Source organism: Mytilus edulis, chromosome 12, assembly GCF_963676685.1.
Source record: "Mytilus edulis chromosome 12, xbMytEdul2.2, whole genome shotgun sequence".
Taxonomy (NCBI): domain Eukaryota; kingdom Metazoa; phylum Mollusca; class Bivalvia; order Mytilida; family Mytilidae; genus Mytilus; species Mytilus edulis.
Genome location: NC_092355.1, coordinates 54,754,633 through 54,777,697, shown reverse-complemented (window position 1 = coordinate 54,777,697; position 23,065 = coordinate 54,754,633).

Genomic DNA, 23,065 nt, shown 5'->3' with positions numbered 1-23,065 from the left:
TTCTTATAGCTCAATGATATCTATTATTGATAACAGATATACGTTTGTAACTGATCGCAAAAGTATAAGTTTAATTGCTCTATCCAAAGTATTATCTACACGGCTATGGACAATTATTTAATGCATTTCAAGCTGAAACATAGACGTTTTATTATATGTTAGCATGGGCGAAAATCAATATTTCTTGGAATATGGACTCGCATAACAAGTCGTTAAACGTTATCGAAATCGGACAGGGGAAAAGTGAACGCAGATGGAATATGTTCCAGTAATAGTCAAATGCTCACGTATTAAAAGCCTGACGGCACACGTTTTCTAACAGGATAGTTCATTAATCTCACAAATATTTTTAAAGCTTTAACTGCAGACTGTATATGATGTTAACTGGGAGAGAAACTATGTCCATTTATAAGTAAAATACAGATAAAGAGGTACACAATTTTAACAAATTTACTTCAAGATACTAGTTTTTGGTCATAAACAATCTTCTGTCTAAGTTTGGTAAAAATCCAGAATAGTTTAAGAAAGTTTCTAAAATTTAAACAACTTTAACTACAGAGTGAATGTAATGTTTCCTGGCAGAAAACCCATGTACAGAAACAATACGGAAAACAGGAATTTTGTTTTACGAAATTAATTTCTGGATACTATCTTATTATCATACACAAGCTTCTGTCAAAGTTTGGTAGAAATCCAGGATAGTTTAAGAAAGCTTTTAAAATTTCAAAAACTTTAATCACAGAGTGAAAATTTGTGAACGCCGCCGCCGCCGACGACGACGGAATGTAGGATCGCTATGCCATCGCTTTTTCGACTAAAGTCGATGGCGAGACAAAACGATTTTCGAGTTCGATGCATTTCCGTCGAAAACTTTAGTTTTAATGAACGTCACTCGTGCGTTTAGGTGCGTTGTGACTTCCGTTTCTATGTTGAGCGAGTGGTTGAAAAACTATAAAAGCTAAATTGCACGATATATTCGGCAAATTAAATTCTGATAATTGACTATCTACACCGCTGTCATTAGGGAATTGTGATTAAGTACCTACTGAACAAACTTTATTTCTAGTTTATCTTGTACAATGACGATCACTAAGACGCTTGATGAACGTTTATAGTGCAGGGATACAGGCGAGCCCCTCAATCTGGTAAATGACGTCACAAAGGCGCGTATAATTGACGAGTTTTTTCCGGTGACGGATGAACTCGAAATTGGTCTATGAAACCTTGAAAAAGATACTTTTTAAGTTGCCTTCATATCTCGAACAGGTATGCACAAGCCTTTTTTTCTACAGCATTAACAAATTATGAGCTGTGGTTTGACTTTCTATTTTATAGCATTCAAGCATAATCCAATTGATTTGAGTGTAAGGCATCATAGTTTATAGTACGGCCTACAACAATTGGCAAACCATAGAGCTAATTGAGACGATAAAATCCTTATAAAATGTAACACAATTCAATACCGAAAACCTACATGTATTTCAAATCTGTAAATATCCAATGCAATATAAAAGTTCACCTTGAAATGTGAAATGTTATTGATGAATTGTCCTTGTTTCTAAATTGTGCTTATTTTTCAAATTTCATTACAAATGGTCAATTAAAATTGAATAAAAGATAATGACATACTTTATAAAATAGAGTCAACAGTGTAGTCGTTTCTACCATGAATGCATTTGTAACAATACATTTGTTGTATTATCAGATGTGGATTTTATATTCCAATTCTTATTTTTTTCTATCTAAAACCATACCGCAGTTTTTGGTACATTTTTTGTATTGTGTTACATTAGACAAACCCGTTATTTCCTAGATAAAAGAAATGGAAAATACTCAAAGGGACGGTCATTTTCAAAGTTCGAATTTAAACTGGTACCACCATGGCAAAATATAAACTTACTGACATTTTTCAGAAAAATTCAGTGGTTCGTGTATTTATTCAATTTTATATGATGTAGAAAATAACTGTTTACTAAATAAATGAGACGCATGCTAGTATACGTGGTAATCAGTTGAAATAATTCATTCGAAATAATTGCATTGTACCATTACTTGAAGATACATCCATAATGAATTTGTTCAATTCAGATGGAGTCCATCAAACCATTTCCATTGAAATTGCTGAAACATTTTCGCTAAAGTTACCGGATAAACCAGTTCACGAATCCGTCTTCATAAAAAAATGTCTCAAGATCAATGAAGTACTAATTTTTATGGATAACCGTGACGAAATATCTTCATATACTTTTTCAAAAGATACCAAAAGTTTTGAAACTAGAAATTTCTGCATCCAACTGGCTGATGAAACTTTAGACATGGCAGTGATTGGAAGAAATCAAATTGCAGTTTTGCTTCGTAATCATATTAAATGTATAGATATTGGTTATTATCAACCAGGAATAAAGAAGGAAATAAAATTTGACATTCAGGAACATACACAATATGCCTTATCTTTTTCAAGAAATTTATTCTATGTTGCCCAAAACAATCGAAATAGAGTTGTCATCACAGAATTTAACTGCAACGGATTTTCAAACGACAGAATCGATGTTTGTCGTCTAAGAGGCAACATAGAAGTTCAGTTGACAGTAAGGGGAAATATATACTGCAGTTTATTCGACCCAACAGGTGATGAAATGGAAAGAAGCATCGTTTACTGTTTTGATGGGAGGAATAAGACTATATTGTGGCAATTTAGCGACAGTTGTCTCGGACGACTGTATGGATGTACTACAGACTACTTCAGAAATGTGTATGTTACAAACGGACATTATCTGACCGTCATTTCATCCACAGGTAGAAATTACAAAATACTTTTAAATGATGTACCACCGTCCTCTGATGTCTTCTTTGATGACTCAGAACGCTATTTGATTGTGTGTGCAGAAAACGGAATTATTCAGCTACTGCGTTTGGAAATCGTGACCTTATGAAGGTTAGTCATCTTAAGTTTTTTGCGAGGATGAGACATTGCATCTGTTTATTGCGTTCATTTTAATTTAAGTAGGATGACAACAATAACGTGAAATTATCATAGCCAAAAATCAATAATAGCTATCCAACATCTCTTTTAATTACAAAATGTTTGAGCTACATGATCGCCACCTGAAATAAGTAGAAACTCATCAGTTTTTGGAAGACTATGTGTGCAGTTCTTGTTAAATCGAACACAAAAGATTTTCGGTTCCGATTTTTTTTCCAGCTAGGAACATTTAGTTGGACTCGCATGAAATGAATGGTGGTTTTATTTTATCAATGTACTCATATCTAAATGTGTTTCGATGACATCATATGTGAAGAGATAAAATTCGTACAACTTGTTTGTCAATCTCAAAAACGCTGTTAACATTTTCTTTATGGTGACACCCTAATTTTCATACTATCAAAACGGAAACACTTACAACAATATCCTTAACCTTTTTAAATAAAATTGTGAGGACGGAATTAAGTCGTCCTTTTTTATGTACATTCTATGCATATACTGCTTATTTCACAAGATTTCAATTTATTAATTCTATCTGAATGTAAAAATTATACATTTATCAATTTTTCGAAATTCAAATTAAGGTAACTGAGTTCTAAACACATACTTAATTTGAAATGAAAATCTTACAACCGCCCTATAACATACTTGTTTTCTCTAGTGAAAACACTTTACTATATTTGACGAAGTAAACGTCCAATCAAATTCATTCATGCCTATAGAAAAGCATTTTTATCTTGTGTAAATACGTATACGTTGTTTCAATTTTTATATTTTTTATATTATAAAACAACACATACAATTACAATTTTCAATTGTTTTAATATTATAGATATTCACTTAAACAATCTTGTTTCTTTTCAGTACCATACCAGAAACAAACAGACCCAATTATAGATTAAGACAACAGCCAGTCTTAATAATATTGGAAATAAATTACCTTTCAACGACATCAAAGATTAATCTAAATTTAAATGAAAGCAACATATTTTATTAATCAATGTGGTTAGTTTTCTCATCGTTGAATAAAACGTATCAAAAAGAACCCTAAGTCATTAACAACAAGAATCGCATGCTTTTTAGAACTGACGATTACCGAATTTTGATTAATCTGTAAGTTAGATGATGTTGTCTGAAAAAATATATGATCAACAGAATACTTTTAACAATGAGACGATCTGTATTAGAAGTATCATAGAAAAAATCTTTTATCACAAAAAAGGCGTTGCCGTTCTGATACATAATATATATAACATCTCTCTTCCTTTTTCATTTCTTTCACAAAAAGCTAAAACAATATGTAAATCACAGACATAGCAATACTTTGGGTTTACTATCGGGAAAAGTATCGACGGACACAAAGATGTGTATATTTTTTACATTTTTTTTTAAGTTTTAAGGTTGATATAAATATTGTTTTTGATTTTGTATCCGCATATTATCTGCTGATTGTTTGTTCAAGAAAGATCTGGATTGCTTGCCATCTTACACTGTTAAATAGCAGACCATAGTCGGATTAGATATATTATGGAATATGAGATTTTTGACACAAGAATGCAGTTCACGATCATGTGTAAGACTGTTCTCCTATTTGATAGAAATTCTGTTATTTATCTCATCACAAGTGACTATGCTTGTTTTTTAACAGAAATTAATTTGTTTCAGTCAATGTTATAAACCTCGGAGATCAAAGGAGGTAGTCCATTTTTTTAAAAACAGCCTTTTTTAAGCAGGGACATTAGTACGGTACCCAATTTCGTCTTTTATTTGATGATATTATGGTATAAGCAAGTGCTTATTCAACTATGTCTCGTTATCTTACATTTATATCTATAATGAAATATGCAACGTTTGAGGGATAGATAAAGTGCAATTGTAACACATTCAGTGTATCATGGAAAATATGTTATTTATCTTATAATATAGATACATTTTAGTATTTAACAAATGCAGAAATTAATATGTTTGGTCCAATGATTTTCACCTATCATTAAAATGGAGAAATCTGAAAGAAATATTTTAAATTAAATAATGTACAGTAAATTTAGTAATTATCTATTTTGTTATGTCAAAAATAAGAGTACGATCGATGGCTTCAATTTTATCTGAGTTTATCTGAACATCTGCACACTTTTGAAATAATACGATCTTTATCTAATATCATTGCTATAGATAACCAGAGATTTTTTTTGTTTTATTAAATTGGATTCTCGCAGAAAAAGGTATTGTTTTTACACCAACACGATGTTCAGTCGATAGTAGATAAACGTAATCACTATTATTCCTTTATACCGCAAAATTTGACTCCTTTATTGAACATCCAGTTAAGTCTCATTTTTTCAACAACAAAAAAAGAAGGGAGGCATCAAAAACAAATAAAACACCGGGATAGTATTTCTGTTTTAAATCTATTGATGATAATGATATAGTGGATTAAACATGTTAAATGCTTTGTGTGTATAACACTTTATGTTTGAATGCGTCTTTCTTTGATTTTCATATCTGTTTTCACAATTAATCTATTTCCTTTAAAAGTTCAATCATTTACAATACATGCAATACCTAATTATATTTTGAAACTAAATATCTACATATATTGTCTTTCATAGCTTGTATACAACAGTTAAACACATAATTGTAGCTATTTATTGGCAGAACAGTTTGCTGCCTTTCGTCTCTGGACAAAGAAACATTACTGTAATTATATTTTTTACCGTTTTTTTTTTAAAGTTGTATCCTGCCCGACACTAGAATATATTGTAAATACTAAAATGGATTGTATAAACAAGTTTTTATGTACTTACTTAAGTATATTGTCTACATTGGTTTTTATTTGATGTTGTAAGCGATTGTGCATTCAAGAAGTAATGTGGTCTCCCGCATTTTGAAAATGAGCCGATTACTATATCAATTAATAGCCTCACCAACAGACATATATCATCTGCTAAATTTCTACATTAGAAATAGTGTCCGATTGTGCATTCAAAAGGCAGAAGTATCTCGTCTCTTTAAATCTAAACATTTGAAGGGCAGAAAATAGTCTTGATATAAGCAATAGTAATTTATCGATGCTTAAAGATGTTAAATTTTATAAATAATTGATAAGGGAGACACCAATAGGTAACAACCAAAACCTGAGGGATCTGTTATGAATGTTTTACCATTTGAGACAAGAATGCATTTGTAAGACTTTTCATCTTATCAACATGATTAATAAGACGTTTCTGATTTATTTCATAATTGTGACTCTTTTTTTACAATATACGTGAAATTGAATTGTGGGATTCTTTTTTTTTAACCCAGCGTATAAAAGAGGTGAGTCTGGTGATTAAATGTTTTGATGAGATGAACAGATGATTAACATATTTTTTTTTTTTTTTTTTTTTATCACTTTTACGCTTTCACATTTTGTAGTGTCGATGTATTTTAGATTTACTTTAATTCGCTATTGCCATGTGATGACATACAGCTGCTTTTATCACACTAGTATGATTTTCTATCTGCATGTTATACTGAGGTTAAGACATTTTTTCAAATAAAATATAATCCTGTTTTTATTTTATATTATATATATATTGTGCTTTTTGTACATATTAATATATTGCATATTTTGTATAAATAGATATTATATGACATATGGAACGGGTCAGTTTGCCACATACGCTTGTTGAAAAGATAAAAATGCAACTGCTTGAGAAAAAACAATAACATTTTATTTGTTTTTAATATACAAAATAAACTAAATTCTTGCAAAAAAAATCTTAACCTACTTTATTTAAACCGTATTAACTGTCTCTTGATCTTTTTTCACTACTGAATATTTGTTTATCAGTTTAAAAAAAAACTATTTCATTTCATAAACCATGTAAATGTTTCAATATAAATCATAACCAGGAATGATGTTCTCGAAAGTATCATAAAATTTGTCCTAGGAGACATCCTAAGACCAATTTTATGACAGACTTAGGATCAACTTAGGACACTCCTAAGCTGTGTCTCGAAGCTATTTCATACGCATCTAATTTGAGGACGTCCTAAACATATCATAAGTACGAAATTTTAAATCGTCAAAGTAATTTTTTGATAAAATAATTATTAATGACGAAACCAAATTTAAATTAAATGCATGATTTTAAATGATATAATAAAATTACATCAAAAAGGATTGTAATTTAAACTGGAAAACAGTTTGTCTTGAAATGATTGAATTTTTATTGTTATCGTAAATACAAAGTTCATTGTTTAAAATCATGCACTATTTCTTTATATACGGGTTAAAACCGATGGTGCGTTTCATTCAGGTAAACAAAAATCGAAATTTTTTTTACACGCGTGAGGGGATGTGAAATCGTATCTGTATATCCAAGCTATGAGTCGTTGAAAGTTGCCAAACTTTGGTTTAATTGTTCATGAAAAAACACATTTGTGTGCATAAAAACAATTATGAAATAAAATTTTGAAATAAATTGAGGGAAGATAGTTTTTATAATATGTTTTACGAAGAATAAGAAGAAAATAAATGTCAACATTTTTGATTCTTGCTACAAATAATTTTTTAGAGTTAAAATTTTCCCTACTCATCTCAGTATGTTTTTTAACGAAAAGAGTTATCTCCCCTTGAATTGCTTATTTGACAAAAAATTGATTGTTAAACACAAGTTTTGATATTTGTTTAAATATTCTACAATTACTGTCTGTTGATGAGGTAAATAGTTTTATTAACTTTTGAAAAACTGATTTTCACTGAGGCCAACGGCAGAAGAAGTGAATATTAGTTTTTAAAAGTCAAATTAAACAACATATTTACCGAAACAAAAGACAGTAATTCTTTTATTCCATATTCCGAGAGAAATGTATGTATTAAATAGCTATTATTTACCAAAACAAATTGTACATCAAACATGTTTTTATCAAAATCATGCACGTAAAAGCGCGCGACGTTTTGCGCGGTGATTATACCCCCTTTTCCGCAAGTGAATATGCTTATTTATTCAAAATCCCATTCATATAGAAAAACCCACTAAAATTTTACTGATAAGGAACAATTTGATTTATACAAAACAATCACCAAGTTTTCTGTATATGAATAAACAGTCTGACCAACAAATTGCAAATAATTAAGTCTCCAAACTAGACAGATTATTTGCCTAAATCCGTAAATTTGGAGACATATTTGGAACTTATTGGTCAGATTGTTTGTTCATGTAACAAAAACTTGGTGATTTATTGATATTTCAAATTTCTATCACACAATTTTTGTTTCTTTTACAATTTTTGGAAAAAAATAGTTCACTTGTTAATATTTTTTGTTTCCATATGTTCTATGCTTATTGTTGATATTTTAGTCTATACTCAAACGAATTCGTTCACCATCGATTGCGGTTTTTAACAGGTAATGTACATTTCATCGTGTTGTATATTTCTACGCCTGTATGATATGAGGCCTTTTTAAAGGGGGATTTTCCCCAATATTTAAATAAAAAAAATAACATTAGCACTATAAACAACAATTGAAAATGTGTTTTTAAGATTGCAGTATAAGGACAATAATAGTGAATTGACTTGACATATCAACGATATGTCAAGTCAATGCAATATTATTGTCTATTTATTTATAGTTCTTTGATAATGTACTTGTCTTCAAAAGCAATATGCAGCGCTTTATGGTATATTATTTTGTACTTGTATTCCAGATTTAAACAGTTGTTTTTTTATATCCATAGGTTGGCTCATATATTGGAAAAATAGGATGGCCAATTAGTGATTTTTAACATTTTTATTAATAAAAATTCTGATAAATTGAAAATGAAAATATGTATTTCAACAATGAAGAGCTCTATAACTGTTGATGTTACTCTCTGTGTGTAATTACTAATGCTTCATATACTAGTTTTAGAGAATAAAGCTGATTACGATCTGTTTTCATTTTTTTGCATGTCAGTAGTCCCACTTACCCATATTACATTTTTACCAAATTAAAAGAAAGAACTAGCATTATGTTGCAGAAATCCTGTAGCGGTAAACCAACTCATGTTGGCGTCCGTAAAACTTTTGAAGGGGTGGCTTTAAAAAAAACATGTTTAATAATTATATGCGTCAACTTTACGACCCTAAGATAAGTTTCTCAAAAAACTTCAACCCTCTATCAAGGCCACCATGATACGAAACAAAAGCTCAGCTAGAATTAAGTAACAACCGGGAAGTTCAAACTAAATGTAAGGGTTACTGGAATAATGATGTAACATAGAAATTTTACAATGGGGAAGCAAAAATCATAAGTTATCACAAGTCAAAGAGACCTGATAACGCCTTGGCAAAAAACGGAAAAGAACGAAAAGATAAAGTTCTATTTCTTATTATGATTTCTTTATAAAGGTCTGCTGCTTACAAGGAATATATAAAACCAATGGATGACATCGTATAAGACTTATCACCACATTTGTATCCTTGAGCCGTTATCCAGTTCACATTGTCTATAATTTTGTCACTATATAAGACAGGCTCATCTGTATATGTGATACCCATTATTTCAAGTTTGACGTATAGTATATAAAGAACCAGTCGAGGAGTACAGGTGGTTACCATATGATAAAAACAACGTTCTCCACTCATAATAAACTCATGCCAATCAGAAAGTCAAGTCTCTTGATACTTCATCACTTGTTTTTATGATGCATTCCTTTTCAATACAAAAAGTATTTATATTAAGTTTTATGAAACAAAGTTGGACTTTTTTTCTTCTTCAATCTGTCTATATGTTAACAAGAGTGCATACGCTGAAATGTCTCGCCTTCTTTACTTATCATTAATATTATGTTGATAATCCTTAATCTAAAGCTTTATTACAACTGTCATATAAACTAAACACTAACCAAGAAAACTAAACATTGACCAATGAACCATGAAACTGAGGTCAAGGTCAGATAAACCATGTCAGGCAGGCATGTACAGCTAAAAAGTCTTTCATACTACAAATATAGTTGACTTATTGCTTAAAGATTAAGAAAAAAGACCAAAAACACAAAAACTTAACACTGAGCAATTGAATCGTGAAAATGAGGTCAAGGTCAAATAAAACTTGCACGACTGACATAGATTGAAATATTTCTATACACCAAATATAGTTGACCTATTGCATATAGTATAAGAGAAAAAAAAACTCAAAAATCTAACTTCGACCACTGAACCATGAAAATGAGGTCAAGGTCAGGTGACACCTGCCAGCTAAACATGTACGCCTTTATACAATCATTCCATACACCGAATATACTAGACCTATTGCTTATAGTATCTGAGATATGGACTACACCACCAAAATTTAACCTTGTTCACTGATCCATGAAATGAGGTCGAGGTCAAGTGAAATCTGTCTGACGAGATGAGGACCTTGCAAGGTATTCACATACCAAATATAGTTATCCTATTACTTATAATAAGAGACAATTTAACATTACAAAACTAGAGGCTCTCAAGAGCCTGTGTCGCTCACCTGTTACTGATGTCGACCATCTTGGTTGGTAGGTGGGGTCATTAGACACTTTTTTTAAATAGATACCCTAGTAATGATTGTGGCCAAGTTTGGTTAAATTTGGCCCATAGTTTTAGAAAAGAAGATTTTTGTACAAGTTACAAAAATGACGAAAAGTTGTTCAATATTGACTATAAAGGGCAATAACTCCTTAAGGGGTCCTCTAACAATTTTGATCATTTGACTTATTTGTAGATCTTACTTTGCTGAACATTATTGCTGTTTACAGTTTATCTCTATCTATAATAGTATTCAAGATAATAACCAAAAACTGTCAAATTTCCTTAAAATTACCAATTTTAGGGCAGCAACCCAACAACGGGTTGTCGGATTCATCTGAAAATTTGTGAGGGGATAGATCTTATTCTGATGGACATTTAAATCTTGAAAGATTTGCCCTAAATGTCTTAGTTTCAAACATATAAAGCAAAAACTGCATTTTACCACTATGTTCTAATTTAGCCATGTCGGCCATTTTGTTTGGTAGGCGGGGTCATCGGACACATTTTTTTAAACTATATACCACAATGATAATTGTGGCCAAGTTTGGTTAAATTTGGCCAAGTAGTTTCAGAGAAGAATATTTTTGTACAAGTTACAAAAATTGACGAAAAGTTGTTAAAAATTGACTATAAAGGGCAATAACTCCTTAAGGGGTTGACTGACAATTTTGGTCATGTTGACTTATTTGTAGGTCTTACATTGCTGAACATTATTGCTGTTTACAGTTTATTTCTATTTATAATAGTATCCATGATAATAACCAAAAACTGTAAAATTTCCTTAAAATAACCAATTCAGGGGCAGCAACCCAACAACAGGTTGTCCGATTCGTCTGAAAATTTCAGGGCAGATAGATCTTGACCTGATCAACAATTTTTCCCCTGTCAGATTTGCTCTAAATGCTTTGGTTTCAAAGATATAAGCCAAAATATACATTTTACCCCTGTGTTCTATTTTTAGCCATGGCGGCCATCTTGGTTGAATGGTCAGGTCATCAGACACATTTTTTAAACTAGATTCCCCAAGGATGATTGTGGCCAAGTTTGGTTAAATTTAACCCAGAAGTTTCAGAGGAGAAGATTTTTGTAAAAGTTTACAGACGACGGACGACGGACGCCGGACGACGAACGCCAAGTGATGAGAAAAGCTCACTTGACCTTTCAGGTCAGGTGAGCTAAAAACCTGAACTTTTCAAGTAATCACTGAACCATGAAAATGAGGTCAATGGCATTGGACATGCGACTGACAGAAACTTTGTAACATAAGGCATCCATATACACAGTATGAATCATCCAGGTCTTCCACCTTCTAAAATATAAAGCTTTTAAGAAGTTAGCTAACGCCGCCGCCAGATCACTATCCCTATATCGAGCTTTCTGCGACAAAGTCACAGGCTCGACAAAATGGAGATTACTCGTTGTGCAAATGGTGGAGAGGTGTTTGGGCTTTAATTGTTTGCCCGATTATGATGGCTTGTTTCAAAACTTTTATGAAACACAATCCATGATCATAAGTTTCATGTTTGCTTCATACTGGTCTTGCTCAGTCTTTAATTTTTCATGTTATGTTTTGTAGACTTTTTTTTTTTTTTTTTTTTTTTTTGCCATGACAAAATTGTACATCAAACATTTTTTTATCAAAATTATGCACGTAAAAGCATGCGATGTTTTGCGCGGTGAATATACCCCTTTTTCCGCAAGTGAATATGCTTATTTATTATAGAAAAACCCACTTTTTTTTCTTGTTTTTTTTTGCCATGACATTATCAGTTCGTTTCCTAAATGTTCTACTTTCCCTTTGATAACTTCCACAACTCTTACTTAACAGAGGATGGAAAAACGATGTATAATTGAAACATAAGAGGCATCTATATAAAAATGTACATGGATTTGTATATCTGTATAGTAAGGACATGTGCCATCAGAACAAAACAGTAAGCTAAATATAAAACTAAAATATGTAGGAGCCTGTTGTTCAGTTGTAGTCGTTTGCTGGTGTGGTTCATAAGCGTTTTAATTTTTCATATAGATTAGACCGTTGGTTTTCCGATTTGAATTATTTTACACTAGCCATTTCGGGCCCTTTATCGCTTGCTGTTCGGTTTGAGCCAAGACTGTTTTGAAGGCCATACTTTGACCTATAATTGCTACTTTTTTTTTTATACATTGTGACTTTGAGGGAAAGTTTTCTTATTATAACTCACACCAGTTTCTTATTTATATAAGAATGGGTATATTATACTACGATTGAGACCTAGGAAAATATGTGTTCTCGATTTCATCTCCATCAAATAGAGCTTATAATTAACAAGAGGCTCTCAAGAGCCTGAATCGCTCACCTGAATTTTTTTGGTTTAATCTCTCATCAATGATTATTTTGGCTTTTCAATTTATTTAAATGTTCTTTGAATCGTCCTATTTTCTTCAAAAGCAAAAAAAAATCATTTTCTCCTATGTTCTATTTTAGCCATAGGAGCTATGTTTCTTGACATACAAGGAAATGAAATATAAAATTTATACTAGATACTCTGAAACTCTGAAACTCATTTAGCCTCAGTTTGGCTGAAAATTGATACAGCAGTTTCATAAGAGAAGATTTTTTAAAGTAAGTCAACATGATGAACAAATTGTGAAAAAAGTCTTTAAAGGGCAATAATTCCTAAAGAGGTCAATTGACAATTTTGGTCAAATTGACTTATTTGTAGATCTTACTTTGCTGATCATATTTGCTGTTTACAGTTTATCTTTATCTATAATAATATTCAAGATAATGACCAAAAACTGCAAAATTTCCTTAAAATTACCAATTAAGTGGCAGCAACCCAACAATTGGATGTTTGATTCATCTGAAAATTTCAGGGCTGATAGATATTGACCTAATGAACATTTTTACTCCATGTCAGATTTGCTCTTAATGCTTTCGTTTTTGAGATATAAGCCAAAAACTGCATTTGACCCCTATGTTCTATTTTAAGTAACGGCGGCCATGTTTTTTGACGGATCAAAAATCAAAGCACACACTTTGTGCAGGATGTTCTAAGGAACAACCATGCTAAGTTTTAACCAAATCCATTCAGTAGTTTCAGAGGAGAAGATTTTTTAAAGTTAGCAAATATGATGAACAAATTGTGAAAAATTGTCATTAAAGGACAATAACCCCTTAAGGGGTCAATTGACAATTTTGGTCATATTAACTTATTTGTAGATCTTACTTTGCTGATCTTTTTTGCTGTTTACAGTTTATCTTTATCTATAATAATATTCAAGATAATGACCAAAAACTGCAAAATTTCCTTAAAATTACCAATTAAGTGGCAGCAACCCAACAATTGGATGTTTGATTCATCTGAAAATTTCAGGGCTGATAGATATTGACCTAATGAACATTTTTACTCCATGTCAGATTTGCTCTAAATGCTTTCGTTTTTGAGATATAAGCCAAAAACTGCATTTGACCCCTATGTTCTATTTTAAGTAACGGCGGCCATGTTTTTTGACGGATCAAAAATCAAAGCACACATTTTGTGCAGGATAATCTAAGGAACAACCATGCTAAGTTTTAACCAAATCCATTCAGTAGTTTCAGAGGAGAAGATTTTTTAAAGTTAGCAAATATGATGAACAAATTGTGAAAAATTGTCATTAAAGGACAATAACCCCTTAAGGGGTCAATTGACAATTTTGGTCATATAAACTTATTTGTAGATCTTACTTTGCTGATCTTTTTTGCTGTTTACAGTTTATCTTTATCTATAATAATATTCAAGATAATGACCAAAAACTGCAAAATTTCCTTAAAATTACCAATTAAGTGGCAGCAACCCAACAACGGTTTGTTTGATTCATCTGAAAATTTCAGGGCTGATAGATCTTGACCTAATGAACATTTTTACCCCATGTCAGATTTGCTCTAAATGCTTTCGTTTTTGAGATATAAGCCAAAAACTGCATTTGACCCCTATGTTCTATTTTAAGTAACGGCGGCCATGTTTTTTGACGGATCAAAAATCGAAGCGCACATTTTGTGCAGGATATACTAAGGAACAATCATGTTAAGTTTCATTCAAATCCATTCAGTAGTTTCAGAGGAGAAGATGTTTGAAAAATTGTTAACGACGACAGACGACGACGACGACGACGACGACGACGACGTCGACGACGACGGACGCCAAGTGATGAGAAAAGCTCACATGGCCTTTTAGGCCAGGTGAGCTAATAATGTGTGTTGTGGAGTAAATGTGTTACAAAACAAAGTTACAACTACACCAAAATGGACTTCAAAATTTGACCACAATGTCTACAACATGGATGTAGCCTATACTGAATGAAAAGCTATTAATCAATCACATCACTAGTTTCTCATTATTATTTTTTGCACTTTTATTCATTTTTGTTTGGAAAGGACATCGGTCTTTTTCTTTGCATCTATGGCCATATCTAGTATTAAAGACTATATGTTGATTCCATCAAGTCTATTGGTTTGTTGTGTTGTTTGTTTTCTCATTGACATATGTCAATGTATCATCCATCTCTTGTTTTATTCCCAGTTTTCTTTCAGAAATTTTAAAGAAGATGATTTGGACCTGAGGGGGCCATTTGAGAGTATGAACTCTGGGTTATTAAATAAAACAAAACATTTGCATCAAAGTAATATAATAAATATGAAGGCAAATACAAAATATGAAGATTCAAAATATCAAACCCCATATAAACATGATAAACAAACATGTATAACATATTAGAGTTTAAAACTATTAGAAAAAAATAAATCAGAATATTAGAGATGACAAGGACAAAGACAGGAATTTGTTTATGAGAATTCTAACAACATACAAATAATCTAAACTGCTTACAAATGAATATTTCTTTTCTAATTTATATGCAATAAAAACAAGTGAAACTGCGAGGTACTGCTCACTGATGATACCCCCGCCGCAAGTGGATAATATTAATAGTGTAAAAATATGCAAGTGTTCGGTAAACAGGAAGTTGTCGAGTGATGAATCTGAATCATCACACGGTATAGCTGACTTATAAAAATCCTGAAACCAAATTTCAGAAATCCTTGTATTGTAGTTCCTGAGAAAAATGTGACGAAAATTTTTAACTTGGTTATCATGTGTAAAATCATACAAGTGTTCGGTAAACAGGAAGTAGTCGAGTGATGAATCTGAAAACGCATCAGACGGTATAGCTGACTTATATAAATCCTGAAACCAAATTTCAGAAATCCTTGTATCGTAGTTCCTGAGAAAAATGTGACGAAAATTTTCAACTTGGCTATCATGTGTAAAATCATACAAGTGTTCGGTAAACAGGAAGTTGTCCAGTGATGAATCTGAAAACACATCACACGGTATAGCTGACTTATATAAATCCTGAAACCAAATTTCAGAAATCCTTGTATTGTAGTTCCTGAGAAAAATGTGATGAAAATTTTCAACTTGGCTATCATGTGTAAAATCAGACAAGTGTTCGGTAAACAGGAAGTTGTCAAGTGATGAATCTGAAAACGCATCACACGGTGTGGCTGACATATATAAATGTTGATACCAAATTACAGAAAGGGTGGATGTGTAGTTCCTGAGAAAAATGTGACGAAAGTTTCATGGGACGGACTGACTGACGGACTGACTGACGGACTGATGGACGGACAGACTGACAGACAGACAGAGGTAAAACAGTATACCCCCCCTTTTTTAAAGCGGGGGTATAAAAATCTGCATGCCCTTTTATGTCATAGCCATTGTTTGATTATAGCAAGTAATACTAAGTTATCATGTTGGTTTCGTGCCACATATTTTTTATTTCATACACATTTATACTAATGTGTACCATTAAGGTGTATTCATGTAAACTGTTGCCATATAAGCAAATATTTCAAAAATTCTGACTGTTATTCAAGAACAAAGCAGGATAAGTTCAAATCTCATATTTAAAGGGTCACTAGCTGTCAAATTCATGTCCACTGATTTTAATAAAATTTTCATATTTGATTAATAACGAAATATTTATCCAAACTACTAAAGTCTAAAATAAGTAATTAAGAGGGCACGGGAATGGAAAAACGTAGCTTTGTTTTGTGTGTATTTTAGTCTAGATGTCATCTAATCAATTATCGAGTTGACCTCGAAAGTCATCTTATGACCATATAAGCCATGTAAACATAAATATAGATATAAATAGATTAAGCAAACTCGTGCTGTTGGATTATTCTAGGTCTTTTTAATTTCATAATTTAGATGAAATATAAATGTTTATCATCATTTTTACCTGAATAAGAATGATTTTTTTGTGGATCGAATTAGTCAATCAAATGATTTTACTTTTGTTTCACTTGCAATATTGACATTCTTTTCCTTTAAATAACTTTACACATACAATTCACATGATATCCATCTCAAGCTAAGGGGTTAAATTGAAGCTCACATGAATACGGATCCAATGAGGTCGAATTATTCACTCGCAAGTAAATTATTCATAATCAATGTTTTTTAGCTTATTTTGACAAAATTGAACCATTCTTGCAGTTAAAAGCGAATTAGTTTACTATTTGCATTTAATTAACGATTGAGCAAAAAAATAATACATTAGATTTTTTATATATCTCATAGCTAGTGCCCCATTAAGATAAAGGTCAATCAAGACCAAAGATCACAGTACATCCTTTTTCAAACTGAACAAAACTATTATTGTAAACTAAGCTATATAAAAGGCACTGGTATGATGAAAAAATGTTTAACAATTTAAAGAAAATTAACTATTTTCAACAATTTAAAAACAAATGTGAAACACAATATGTGTTAACATTGTATACATGTATATCCAGTATAATATATATTAATTGCATACAATTTTTTTATTTTACATCTAATCGCAAATTTATTCATGTGATTATCACATACAAAAACTATTATGCATTTATAATGTGTAAATTTTTATTGCAATACATAGAAATAAATTGTTTGTATCAGATTCTATTTATAGCTCATAAATTGACAAATTAAGATCTACTTTTAATAGGTAAAAATATCTATATGAATGAATTCAAAAATTCAATATCTTTTTAAATACATATACCAAGTCTTGGTTACCTATCAAATCAAAATTTGTTTTAACCAAAATAATTAAAACCAATGGCATTGCATTCACTCAACACCATGCCTAACATTTCAATTGAATATAACAAAAACTCAAAATTTAAATTAAATATTAAACTTTTTGGAAATGGTGAGAAAGAAATGAAGAGCATTGTAAAATACAAAATCATTGATTTTTGTACATACTACTATGAACTATGTGTTTTTCATGGGATACCAATGTGTGTAGATTTGGAAATTCAAATGTTCAATGGAGTATAAACTTTATACAGTCTTGTATTCAGACTTCAGAAAAATCATCAAATCAAATATCCACATAAATTCAATTTTCCTTAATCATTGACTTGGAACTCGGGCGAATAAATGAATGCACAGTATTTTCCTGTACTCTACCTTTTTTATGAGATTCACTAATAAAATCAAATCCATAACTGCAAAAATTTAGTACAGAATATTAAACGAATAATAAAGAAATGTATATAAAACAACATTATTCAAAGACAACCTTACAGCTGTAAACTTTAATTTATGGACAGCCTTTTAGTAAATGCCCAATATGATAATATACAATGTGTTATTTTGACATTTTAAAAATTGATTCATGAATAAAATGAAAATTCTATCTGATGAAAAGTTCATCATGGTTTTGAAATAGAGAATGATCCAAATATCCTCTTTATTCAGTGATTCACTTTTTATTTTTTTAAATTTCACATTTCTAGTAACAGAAAGTTAGAAACAACAAGAGGCTCTCAAGAGCCTGAATCGCTCACCTGAATTTTTTTGGTTTAATCTCTCATCAATGATTATTTTGTCTTTTCAATTTATTTAAATGTTCTTTGAATCGTCCTATTTTCTTCAAAAGCCAAAAAAAATCATTTTCTCCTATGTTCTATTTTAGCCATAGGAGCTATGTTTCTTGACATACAAGGAAATGAAATATAAAATTTATACTAGATACTCTGAAACTCTGAAACTCATTTAGCCTAAGTTTGGCTGAAATTGATACAGCAGTTTCATAAGAGAAGATTTTTTAAAGTAAGTCAACATGATGAACAAATTGTGAAAAAAGTCTTTGAAGGGCAATAACTCCTAAAGAGGTCAATTGACAATTTTGGTCAAATTGACTTATTTGTAGATCTTACTTTGCTGATCATATTTGCTGTTTACAGTTTATCTTTATCTATAATAATTTTCAAGATAATGACCAAAAACTGCAAAATTTCCTTAAAATTACCAATTAAGTGGCAGCAACCCAACAATTGGATGTTTGATTCATCTGAAAATTTCAGGGCTGATAGATATTGACCTAATGAACATTTTTACTCCATGTCAGATTTGCTCTTAATGCTTTTGTTTTTGAGATATAAGCCAAAAACTGCATTTGACCCCTATGTTCTATTTTAAGTAACGGCGGCCATGTTTTTTGACGGATCAAAAATCAAAGCACACACTTTGTGCAGGATAATCTAAGGAACAACCATGCTAAGTTTTAACCAAATCCATTCAGTAGTTTCAGAGGAGAAGATTTTTTAAAGTTGGCAAATATGATGAACAAATTGTGAAAAATTGTCATTAAAGGACAATAACCCCTTAAGGGGTCAATTGACAATTTTGGTCATATTAACTTATTTGTAGATCTTACTTTGCTGATCTTTTTTGCTGTTTACAGTTTATCTTTATCTATAATAATATTCAAGATAATGACCAAAAACTGCAAAATTTCCTTAAAATTACCAATTAAGTGGCAGCAACCCAACAATTGGATATTTGATTCATCTGAAAATTTCAGGGCTGATAGATATTGACCTAATGAACATTTTTACTCCGTGTCAGATTTGCTCTTAATGCTTTCGTTTTTGAGATATAAGCCAAAAACTGCATTTGACCCCTATGTTCTATTTTAAGTAACGGCTGCCATGTTTTTTGACGGATCAAAAATCAAAGCACACACTTTGTGCAGGATAATCTAAGGAACAACCATGCTAAGTTTTAACCAAATCCATTCAGTAGTTTCAGAGGAGAAGATTTTTTAAAGTTAGCAAATATGATGAACAAATTGTGAAAAATTGTCATTAAAGGACAATAACCCCTTAAGGGGTCAATTGACAATTTTGGTCATATTAACTTATTTGTAGATCTTACTTTGCTGATCTTTTTTGCTGTTTACAGTTTATCTTTATCTATAATAATATTCAAGATAATGACCAAAAACTGCAAAATTTCCTTAAAATTACCAATTAAGTGGCAGCAACCCAACAATGGTTTGTTTGATTCATCTGAAAATTTCAGGGCTGATAGATCTTGACCTAATGAACATTTTTACCCCATGTCAGATTTGCTCTAAATGCTTTCGTTTTTGAGATATAAGCCAAAAACTGCATTTGACCCCTATGTTCTATTTTAAGTAACGGCGGCCATGTTTTTTGACGGATCAAAAATCGAAGCGCACATTTTGTGCAGGATATACTAAGGAACAATCATGTTAAGTTTCATTCAAATCCATTCAGTAGTTTCAGAGGAGAAGATGTTTGAAAAATTGTTAACGACGACGACGACGACGTCGACGACGACGACGACGACGACGACGACGGACGCCAAGTGATGAGAAAAGCTCACATGGCCTTTTAGGCCAGGTGAGCTAATAAAAAACTAAATGACTGGCATATAAATCCACATGCAATGAAGAAATCATGGTTCAATGGGAAACCCAACCATATATTGCCTTTAGACATAAGTGAAAATACTCAAAAAGTCAAAATTAAACAATATAAAGTTTTTTTTCTTTACAAAACCTACTACACAAAGATAACATATTTCATATTTTGCAAAGTAGTACATACAAAAAGAAAAGCTAGGAGTAATTGTTTCATATGAACTATTTCCCATAAATGTGCAATGTGGCAAATAGAAATGATTACCTTTTATCCCTATTTCTAAATCACTTTATACAATGATAGCATCAAAAGATTACTATTCAGTCAGATGAATATGTCAAAAGTGCATGTGAATTAATTTCAATAATAATGGAAAATAATCATTTTGAAATTAAAGAACCTTAGCGAGCACGCTCACATACCCCATGTCCCCACATTGTCATTGGAGAAATTAAATAAGTATAAGAAAAAAAATTGTATAAGAAAAAATATTGAATAATAATTTCCTGTCAATATACATAATATGTCCTTATTATCTACAAAATTTCATGAAATTCTGTTGTGTGTTTTCAGAGGAGTTGAGATGACAAACTGTTGCAGAAGTACATTGAAGCAAATAAGTTCAAAGGGGCATAACTCCTAGAAAAAAAATTGAACCGTAATTTCCTGTCGATATGCACATCTACATAGTATGTCCTTATTATCTGAAAAGGTTTCGTGAAATTCTGTTGTGTGGTTTGAGAGGAGTTGCGATGACAAACTGTTGCAGTAGTACATTAAAGTAAATAAGTTCAAAGGGGCGTAACTCCTAGAAAAAAAATTGAATCACAATTTTCCGTCGATATGCACAACTACATAGTATGTCCTTATTATCTGAAAAGGTTTCGTGAAATTCTGTTGTGTGGTTTGAGAGGAGTTGCGATGACAAACTGTTGCAGTAGTACATTAAAGTAAATAAGTTCAAAGGGGCGTAACTCCTAGAAAAAAAATTGAATCGCAATTTCCCGTCGATATGCACAACTACATAGTATGTCCTTATTATCTGAAAAGGTTTCGTGAAATTCTGTTGTGTGGTTTCAGAGGAGTTGCGATGACAAACTGTTGCAGTAGTACATTAAAGTAAATAAGTTCAAAGGGGCGCGTAACTCCTAGAAAAAAAATTGAATCGCAATTTCCAGTCGATATGCACAACTACATAGTATGTCCTTATTATCTGAAAAGGTTTCGTGAAATTCTGTTGTGTGGTTTGAGAGGAGTTGCGATGACAAACTGTTGCAGTAGTACATTAAAGTAAATAAGTTCAAAGGGGCGTAACTCCTAGAAAAAAAATTGAATCGCAATTTCCCGTCGATATGCACAACTACATAGTATGTCCTTATTATCTGAAAAGGTTTCGTGAAATTCTGTTGTGTGGTTTGAGAGGAGTTGCGATGACAAGAAACAGGACTGACGGACTGACGGACGGACGGACGGACTGACGGACGGACGGACTGACGGACGGACGGGTCAAAAACATTATACCCTCCGCAACTTCGTTGCATGGGGTATAATAAGGGGAGGTAACACATTTGAAATGGTGAATCACAAAAGTAAGAGGAAGTAATTCAGTAACGACAGCAAACCATGACTAAGACGAAACTCATGTAAACAGAATTATCGCTATTTTGTGAATTTTTCTTTTGATCTTTTTTTGTGATAATTTTCATATCATGCTTCTCGCTTGAGATGGAAAAGTTATCGCTAGAAACTAAGGAGGCCACGTGGCATTGCTAACGAAATTGACATGAAATTGACAACGTCGTCATAGGTAAAATAGCGATAAACAGATTATCATTGGTCATCTCAACTCGATGCTTTTCTCACTTTCGCTGTACCAGCTCAAGCGAGAAAATTAATCTCGTTGAGATGATCAACGATAATCTATAAATCTTGCCTACCAAAAAACTTGTATCAGATCAAAAATAAATATTCTTATGTAATTGAAATCATAAGTTATCATAAATATTTGCTAAGCCAAATATTTTGTCTTTCTGAAGTGGTTTAAATGAGGCAATATTAATTGAATTTTAGCATTAATGTTTCTATATTCAGAAGAAAAAAAATGAGAATACATGCATAGCTTTAAAAAATAGTGATTTAATAAGCTTAAGCAAAGACATAACAAAATATAAAATTACAACTTATCATTACATAATACAATAGAGTTCTAAATGATTATAAAGATAAGGCATATACAAGTTTTAAATGCTGCTTAAAATTCATAATTAGCAGATACAGTATAAATATATACCAAAAATAAATGTTCAAAGGTGTCAGAAGGCAGATGCAATTCCATGAAACATAAAAAAAAATATGTAATACTTCAAAATAATTTTCAGAAATTATTGCATGCATTCATTATTAATATTGTGATTGTTGAAGATTGGACTAAAAAATGAGCACATTATTGTGACTTCAGAAAAAGCTACATTCAGATATATGGAATGAATTCAGAATGCAAATGGTTTATAATTGCAATACTCACAAAGTCATATTATTTTTATTAATAAAAAAATTTGCAATCATTTGAGAATTTACAGTACCGCAAAGCAAGTGTAACAAATATTTAACCTTGATTAAGTCCATTTTGACAATCACACCATTGATTTCGGGAAAAATTATTAATAAGCAATCTGGCAACTATAACTAAGTAAATATAATGCTTTCTTACTTTGTTTATAAAGTACTGTGGATTCATTATTATTCAATGGGTACAAATTACTATGAATTTGTGGGTACAAGGGAACCATGAATTT